The following is a 9571-nucleotide window of genomic DNA, read 5'->3' as shown; positions in this document are numbered from 1 at the left end:
ACTAGTTCCAATTTTTCCCTCCTTGAACTTTAGGGTCAGTATGCTTTATTGAAGGCAATTTAATGCCATGGGAAGAAAAAATTCACAATTCTGATCAATGAGGAATAGAGGGGGTCCTGAGGTAAATGCATGCAGCACAAACCAATGCTGAAAATGCTTCTTTTTTTCAAAAGATTGTATTTGTTTGTTTGTTTGTTTGTTTGTTTGTTTATTGAGAGAGAGAGAGATTGAGAACAGGTGGGGGAGGGACAGAGGGAGAGGAAGAGAGAGTCTCAAGCAGACTCCATGCTGAGCACAGACCACAAGGTGGGGCTTGAACTCAAGACCGACCTTGAGATCACAACCTGGGCTGAAACCAACCAAGAATCAGACACTGAACCAACTGCATCAACTCACCACCTCCGAAAAACACTTCTTTAGAGTGCTGGCAGGAATCAGACAGATGCCAAGATGTGGGCACAGCTATGGAACCAACAATGGATATGGAAGCATCATCCATGGGCGGCAACCACTGGAGAGCCACATCTCCTCTAGGATGAGGGGACAGCAGAGAGAGAGGATACCAGCCACCCACAGAGACTTGTGACTGAGAGACAGTGGCCATTAGCCCAGGAATGCACCTGCTGCTGACCCGTGGCCTGAAGGAACACAAACACCCCAACCATTTTATCCCCAGTTTCCTCTGGGGCTTCATGGGTCAAATCCCATGGAATGCCATAGACAAAGGGGTCCAGGGGGGGCCCTTCATAGAGGTCAGCTTCCTGGGGCTCTGAACATGATGGGAAAGAGTGGAAGTGGATCTGGACAGCCCCACACAGAATACCCAACACAGCATTACTCTCTTTTTTATCTGATGCCTCTAAAACTAGTTCATGACATATTATGTTTTAAAATATATTTTCCCCCAAGTTTATATTATAATTGTTTAACTTCAGTTTGTGTCTGCGAAGCCAAGGGATGCCCAAATATCTGATTAGACACTCTTCCAGGTGTGTCCGTGAGGAAGTTTGAATTTGCTCTCAGACTGATGACAGCGGAGCTGGGAAATCAATTTGCCCTTCCTCCCACCCTTGGTGCTCTTGACTTCTCCTGAGGTTTTAGCTCGCAGACGAGACTGTGGGACTTCTCAGCCTCCATAATCATGTGAGCCAATGCTTTATAATTAATCTCTCTCCTCTCTCTCTTTCTATATATCTAGATAGAGAGATATACAGATAGATCTTGCTGGTCCTGTTCTAATATGGTATCGATGTATTTACTTAGGAGAAGGAAAATTGCTAAAAGTAAACTAAATAAGAGAATTGAGTCACTCAGTCATGACATAATTGTCCAGCATGCATCCTAAAGGACAAAGTATTCTAAATTGTTTAGGAATAAGAACTCTATAATGACTTGGTATCTGTGCTTACACAAAGTAGTTCATGGACATTTTAGCTTAATATATATATTATATTAATTATATATATTATATATATATAATTTAACCACAATCATGCTGTGTATTCATCATCTGCAGTCTTCACTTGCTCAGAATTTTCAGAGTTCCCTGCTGGCAGCCGAACTTCCATCTGGGAAACGTATGAGCCAGTCTATATCTCCCATGATGAGTTTCCAAGGAAGCATTATAATGAAAGAATGTGAGTTACTCATAATCAATGACTAAAGGAAGCAACGTTCTAAGGAGTCATGCACTGTCTTTGGCAAGGTGGGAAAGCATAAACTCACAGCAGGCACTCAACAAATGCCACGCTGAATGAATGAAGCCCTTTCTCACGGTAAAAGAGATAGGGATGGGGTCATTTTTGCTCAGTGAGTGGAGCTAAGGAAACAGAAGAGATCATCCGCCACATTATCTTAACATTCGTTCCATTCTTGTTCTTCACAGTTCACCCTCAGATCCAGGGGAATGCAGGGCATGGCCCCTCCGGAAACCCAGGCAAGATGCCCCCACAGATGATCTGTGGCCCAAGGCGAGATCCTTGGCTGATAGAAGAGCAAGTCTACTCCACATTCAAGAGTAGCTGTGGCTGAGATGAATCAGTGACACACTGGAGTCTGGGACCCCAGCCAGGGTTCTTCTTGGAGTTGTGAGCTCATTCAGCCTTTGAGAAGGGCCACCACTTATATACATGGTAAGGAGGAGACATCAGTTTCCTTTATGACCCCATCAGGTGGTACCGACACCCTTCTTCTATGTGTTTAAAATAATGGACATTACGTCATGCCCTTGACAACGAAGATAAACATGTTAGGAATCCAAACATGATTCTAAATGCACATCCAGTGATGTGTGGCCCAGGTCCCAATAAGATTGAAGGATTCATTGCCCCAGCTCCCAGAGCCCTACTGCACGTGGCCCTCAGCTGTCAGCCCCTTTCCAAGTGGCCTCAGCTGAGGAGCTGCCTCACCCAGGAGGACATCCTCCTTCCAAGATGCCCTGCCTCCAGTGTTCACTTGATTTGGGATGCATAAGATTCAGGCTTGTTGCTCCAGCTCAGTACAGTTCTGAAAGGTCATCCCATCTTCTGATCTCCTGGGAGGGTTGGCCAAGGTTACCACTGACCCTGCATTGCATCTCAGCTCTGCCCCTTCCTAAATCCTGCTTCCCTCACTCTCCCTTCCACAGCTGTGGATCCAAAGACAGTCCCTGAAGAGTCCTGCATGCTAATCTCTGTCTCAGACTCTCAGTTCCCAGAGGACCCAACTTGCCGCAATTACCAACCCATTGGTTTACTCTTGCTCACTGCCCTTTTTTAAAAAATTAAAATGTAACACACATTTTGGATAGGGTACCCTACTTGGAAGGGGTATGGTACCTAACTATCCAATTAAGTAATAATCTAGGTGTTGCTGTAAAGGTATTTTGTAGAAGTGATTAACACAATTAGTTGACTTTAAGTAAAGACTACCCTCAAGAATGTGGGTGGGCCTCACCCAATCAGTTGATGACCATACGAGGAGAAATTGATGTTTCCCCGGAGGAGAAAAAATTGTGCCTAAGAACTGCAACATCAACTCCTGCCTGAGTTTCAGTCTGCCAGCCTCCCCTGCAGATTTTGGACTTGCCAGCTCCACAGTCATGTGAGCCAAAACCTTAAAATAAATGTCTTGGTATATATATCCTTTTAGTTCTGTTTCTCTGGAAAACCTGACTTACATAGGTTTCCACCATGACTGGATTTTTTCTCTTTGTAGACTTGTCCTTTTTTGTATTTTATATATTTGGAGGTTATGTTATTAGTTACAAACAAATTTAAGATCATTTCATTTAAAGTTGCAATTTTTTTCAAGATTATATTTATTTGAGAGACAGGGCATGAACCCAGGGGAGGGGGAGATGGAGAAGGAGGAGCAGACTCATCGTGGAGCATGGAGCCCGATGCATGATCATCCCAGGACCCTGGGATCACGATCTGAGCCAAAGTCAGACACTTAACCAACTGAGCCACTCAGGTGCCCCAAGGTTGAAACTCTTTTTGCTCTGAAATGAACCACTTTTAGCTCTGACTTTGTAACTTTTGGTTTGCATAATATTTTTTCCCATCCTTTACTGGTTGATATATCTTATATATAAGATGTGTCTCTTATGAACAGGATGTTCAACTTTGCTTTATTTTATTATCTGGTCTGAGGAACTTAATATTTCAATTGAAATACTTAGTCTGTTTAAATATACTATAATTTAGGCTTAAATCTACCACTTTGCTATTTGTTTTCTATTTGCCCTGACTCTTCTATATTTCCTGTCCTTTCCTAAGATTTTTTGGATTTATGTAATAATTTATCATTATACTTCTTCTGTTAGCTTGTTAATTATACTAAAAAAATTGGAGGAGGCAGTATTTTCTTGGAGATTGATTACAACAGGTATTATTGACTTATTAAAGTGCTATTTTGGGGACATCTGGGCTCAGTGGTTGGACGTCTTGCCTCTAGGTCAGGTAGTGATCCCGGGGTCATGGGATTGAGTCCCACATCAGACTCCCCTCAGGGAGCCTGCTTCTCCCTCTGCCTATGTCTCTGTGTCTCTCATGAATGAATAAATAAAATCTTTTTTTTTAAAAAAAGTGCTATTTTTGTTGTCTATTTTAATTTTCTATTTTAGATCTCACAAAGTGATATTATTATTTATACAATTAGCATTCATCCAGATTTATGTGTATCCTTATCATTGCTCTTCATTATTTTTAATTCCTTTGTTTTGTTTCATTATACGTCATTTACTGTGATGAATGCACTACATATGTTGCTTGTCCATCTGAAGATAGCCTTGCCAGGTAGTTCCCATTTCACAGTTTTGAGGGAATCAAGGCTGAGAATAAACAGCTTGATCACTGGGAGCATAAGCTTTGAAAGTCAGTAGACTCCACCACCTGTGGTCTTGAGTCATCTATCCCTGTAAGCTTCTCTTTATCTATCAAATGACAGATACTAATAACAACAACGGCATCCACCTCATATTTCTAGTGTGAGCCTCTGATGAATTAAGGCACATTAAATGTTTAATGTCTGGCACATCGTATGTGCTCTACAAAGGTTGATCATGATGATGAGGAGCATCCTCTAATAGACACGTTGTGCACCATCACCGCTCCTGGGTTGTGCATCTCAGGGAAACTTGGCCCCCTTCAGTGCCTGGAGTGAAATGGCATTCAGCAATCCCTGAGAAAGATGTGACCATAGATCTGACTCAAGGGCGTCCAGGGTGACTATTCTGTATTGCCTTTATTCTCATAAAGCCCTTTTCCATTCTGAGATCTACAATCTGCCACGTTTTCTTCCAGGATTTTTATCAAGGCTGATTGTCAACATTTACATCTTTAATCCACCTGGTATTTACTTGAGGGTAATATATCAGAATACATATTTAAGTTTATCATATTAATGTCCTTATTCTGCTTCTGGAGTTTCTACTTCATTCCTTGTTCTAGTAGTCTGTGCCACCACCACCACCTGTTTTTAATTATATTAATATTAAACCATGTTTTTACATCTAGTACAACAAATATCACAAGTCAATCTTTTTCTATTTTGTTTCTGTTATCTTTTTTCAGCTCTACTCATGAATTTATTCTAGATGAATCTTAATTTTACTTGAACATGTTTCAATAAATCCCACTGGGAATTTAAATGCAATTACATTAACCCTATAAGTGAATGATTTTCATTTAATATATTCTTTTCTCATGTAGCTATCAGATTTTTTGGCTGCCTTCACCTTGTTTGCAAAATTCTTCATAAGTTCACTTAGGGTCTTCGTATTTTGTGTTACCATTGTAAAAGGGGAATTATTTCCATTAAATATTATACATAACTTTTTTCTGAATTTTAGAAAAGCCATTGTTGCTTATGAATTCCTTATGTGTCTAGCCACTTAATTTTAAAATTTGGGTGGGGGATCTTTCTAGACAGAGAATTATCATTCTCTAAAAATAATAAAAAGGTACATTTCTTCTCTTTCCAATGTTACATATCACACTATGTTGACTGAAATTTCTAGAACATTAGATGATAACAGTGGAGAAAACTTCCCTCCCTGGTTCTCGGTTTTAGTGGGGCATTTTATTTATTTATTTTTAAAACGTTTCTTTTTTAATTTATTTATTCATAGAGGCACACAGAGAGGCAGAGACACAGGCAGTGGGAGATGCAGGCACCATGCAGAGAGCCTGATGTGGGACTCCATCCAGGGTCTCCAGGATCACGCCCTAGGCTGCAGGCAGCACTAAACTGCTGTGCCACCAGGGCTGCCCTAGTGGGGCATTTTAATATCTCTATGGCAGGTATGGCTTTGGCTCTTAATTTCATGTATGTCCTCTATTAAGAGATAATGCTTACATTTCTGATTTTGCTGTTTCTTTTCTTCCTCTAACAAAAATGTCTAAACTAGTAATAGTAGTAGTAGTTCCAGCAGTTGCTAGTATATAATGAATACTCATCAATACTTAATACAGTAGATATTTAATACAGTCATCTCAAAATTTATGATGCAGGGTTGTATTATTCCCAGTTTAACAAAGAAATAGAAGTGTTAACTCATCTTGATCATGCATTTGCTAAGTGCATGGTTCAGCTTAGAACCCTGGTCTATAAGAGTTAAAGTGTGCCTTGAGGATTTTTTGTCATGCAGAGAGCTCATGGTCCCTATTCTGCATGTGCCCCCTCCTACATGGACTTCCCACCTGTCTCTGCTCAGCTCTGTGCCTCAGGAGGATAGCTTTTGTAAACTGTACTCCACTCCCTAGCCTCGTTTGCTGGCTGCCTTCTATTGGGTCTGGCCAACTAGGGTCACTGATACGACACTGGAAGATAAGGAGAAAGGTGATCATATTTCTTCCTTGACTCTCTCTCTCCCCACCCCAAAGTAAAAATTTTAGTAATAGTTGAGTCCACAGTAATAGCCCCTTTCCCATTGCTTAGCTGCCAGCACGACCTCTTCTCTTTCCCCCTCTGAATAAGGGGTAGCTTACCATGGGTGCTATCTCTAGGCGTCTCACCACCTTTGTATGTGTCCTTAGCTTTGCCAAGCTTGTTTCAAGCTGTCCCCTCACTAAAGTCTCTATCTAAAAAATCTGGTGGGGACCCTACTTATTCAGAGTTTCCACTTTTTCTAATTAAAAAATGTATCTTGTAAAACTCCAAGAAGTTAATTTAGGAGAAAAACCTAGATGACCTTGAGTTTAGCAATAACTTTTTAGGTCTATTTTTGAGTAATCCCTACACCCAACGTGGGGCTTGAACTCACAACTGAGGTCAAGAGTCTGATGCTTTACCAACTCAGCCAGCCAGATGCAATAACTTCTTAGATCTAAAAGCACAGTCAGTAAAAGAAAAAAATTAATATGTGGATTCCATTAAAATTAAAAACTTCTGTTTTGCAGATGACATTCTTCAAAAATGAACAAACAATCCTCTCTAAGGGAAAGTTTTTTCAAAGCACATGTTAGTAGAGGACTAGTATCCAAAATATACAAAGAACTCTTAAAAGTCAACAATAAGAAAACAAACAATTTAGAAATAAGCAGAAGAGCTGAACAGATACCTTACCAAATACTATATACAGATGGCAAATAAGTATATGAAAAGATGCTCTACGTGATTAGGGAATTGCAAATTAAAACAAGGAGCTACCTCTATTCACCTATTAGAATGCCAAAATGCAAAGCACTAACAACACCAGATGTGGGCTATGGAGCAAGAGAAACTCATATTCATTTCTGGTGTGAAAACAGAATCCTAGAGTGACTTTGAAAGTCAGTTTGGTGAGGCATCTGGGTGGCTCAGTTGGTTGAGTGTGTGCCTTTGGCTCATGATCTCAGGGGTCCTGGGATCAAGCCTTACATCAGGCTGCTTCTCCTTCTGCCCCTCCCCCTACTTATGTGCTTTCTCTCTGTGCTAAGTAAATAAATAAAATCTTTTTCAAAAAGACTCATTTTGGGGTTTTTTCTTACAAAATTAAATATGCCCTTACTATATATATGGCCTAATAATCATACTCCTTGGTATTTAGCAAAATGAGTTGAAAACCTATGTTCAGAGCAAAACCTGCACATGAATGTTTATTCATAACAGCAGCTTTATTTATAACTGCAAAAAAAATGAACTGTAAACCATGAAAAGACATAGAAGAACCTTAAATTCATGTTGATAAGTAAAAAACACCAATTTGAAAAGCTACATACTATATGATTCCTGCTGTAGGGAAGGAAAAATAATTTTCCCTCTACTCTTCTGAGTTCTTAGCTGAGACTCCTGCAGTAAAAGACAGATTAACAAGAAAAGAACAAAAATAAGTCTATTAACATTTCTGTCTCATGTGCACCTGGGAGATACACAGGGAAAAATGGGCCCTCAGGAGACTTGATGCCGGGGCAAGGGGTGGGGGGTCTGAAAGTTCAGAACAGAGTGTGTCTGGGTGCAATGCCCACTTCTAAGCTCGTCTTCGGTGACGAGAGTCCCTCATCCCTGATGAAGGCACTCCCGGAGGGGATTGATGACAGTTGAGGTCTTTTTGCAGGATCTGACTTAAGGCAGATGATGGAGATCAGAATCTCTCCTGCACCTGCTGTTTTCAGATGTCTTCAGCTCAAAGTAATCAGTGTACCAAAGCAGCATATGTTAGAGTGGCATGTCCTGAAGTCCCTCAGTCACATTTTTGGGGCATCATATTCTGCTTCCCTTTACTATGAGATGACATTCTGGAAAATTCAAAGCTGTGGAGATAATAAAAGGATCAGAGACTTGGGAGGAGGGAAAGGTGAATACATGAAACACAGGGAGTTTTAGGACCGTGAAATCTGTAGGATGCTGTAATGGTGAATATGGGGCAATATATAGTTGTCCAAACCCACAGAAGGTACAACACCAGGAGTGAATCCTAATGTAAACTATGGACTGGAGTTAGTAACAGCGTATCAAGAGGCGCTCATCACTTAGAACGAATGAACGCCCCTAATGTAAGATGTTAATAGTAGAGAAGACTGCAGGAAGAGAAAGGATATGGAATCTCTCTGTACTTTCCACTCATTTTGGGGGGAGCACACCTAAAACTGCTCTAAAAAATAAAGTCTATTTTTTTTTAAATTTTTATTTATTTATGATAGTCAGAGAGAGAGAGAGAGGCAGAGACACAGGCAGAGGGAGAAGCAGGCTCCATGCACCGGGAGCCCGACGTGGGATTCGATCCTAGGTCTCCAGGATCGCGCCCTGGGCCAAAGGCAGGCGCCAAACCGCTGCGCCACCCAGGGATCCCTAAAGTCTATTAATTTTTTAAATGCATCCTCATTTTGAATGCATTTTCAGTAGAGATAATTGTGTAGCTTTTCCCTTCAACTGTAGACATGATATATTAAATTGATAGATTTCCTAGTGCAGTGTTGTTCTTACATTCCTGGAATAATTCTATTTGATCGTGTGGTATGTTCTCGTTTTTATTTAGCACTGAAATTGATTTGTTAGGATTTCATTTAGAATTCTTGCACCTACATTCATAAGTGAGAGTGTCTCATCTGCTATTTTTTTTTTAAGTTGAGCGGGTTTGGTGCTTTCTCAAGCATTGGTATCAAGTTAATATAACTTCATGAAAATAAATTGAGATTTAAATATAACTATAGATTAGGCATATGTGCTATATTATATACAGTAGAAAGTATTTTGTATAAAGCCACTTGACCTTGAAATCTTGAAGTGATTTAAAAATCTCTGAAAAAGACTTTTAGAAGCATGCATAGTCATTGGACTATTCAGGTTTCCTGCTTCTTTTCAAGTAAAGTTTTATAATTTACAGTTGGCCAGAAAAATGTGCTTTTCATAAAAATATCAAATTTATTTATAGAACATGTATTTTAAGGTTATCCTTATTTGTTTAGTTTTCTCTGAATCTGTACTCATATTTTTTTACTCCCACATTTGCGTATCTTTATTTGAATCCAATTCGTTTAATCAAAATAGTAAAAATTAAAAATGAATGCATGTCTGTTGTTGAGTTTCTCTTATTTATATAGCTAGCTTTCAGATTTATTAATCTATCAACTCAATAGCTTTCCCCTTTCCTGCTACGAGGGGAGGAAGG

General features: G+C 39.8%; 2 long non-coding RNA genes across 3 annotated transcripts in view; one reads left to right on the top strand and one right to left on the bottom strand.

Annotated features, from left to right (window-relative positions):
- The first annotated feature begins 1673 nt into the window (after window positions 1–1673).
- LOC111093538 lies at window positions 1674–3105 on the top strand. Its single transcript, XR_005382015.1, has 3 exons — window positions 1674–1775; window positions 1886–2132; window positions 2627–3105. It is a non-coding gene; the product is annotated as an uncharacterized LOC111093538 (long non-coding RNA).
- Window positions 3106–7606: 4501 nt separating this feature from the next.
- The window catches only part of LOC111093486, a 45605-nt gene continuing 43640 nt past the window's right edge, over window positions 7607–9571 (bottom strand). For both annotated transcript variants that reach the window (XR_005382014.1, XR_005382013.1), the window contains one exon: window positions 7607–8213. This is a non-coding gene — a long non-coding RNA (uncharacterized LOC111093486). The remainder of the gene's footprint in view (window positions 8214–9571) is intronic.

Source organism: Canis lupus, chromosome 31 (assembly GCF_011100685.1).
Source record: "Canis lupus familiaris isolate Mischka breed German Shepherd chromosome 31, alternate assembly UU_Cfam_GSD_1.0, whole genome shotgun sequence".
NCBI classification, from domain to species: Eukaryota; Metazoa; Chordata; class Mammalia; order Carnivora; family Canidae; genus Canis; species Canis lupus.
The sequence above is the reverse complement of the archived record's forward strand: the minus strand, read 5'-3'. Positions and strand labels throughout refer to the sequence as shown.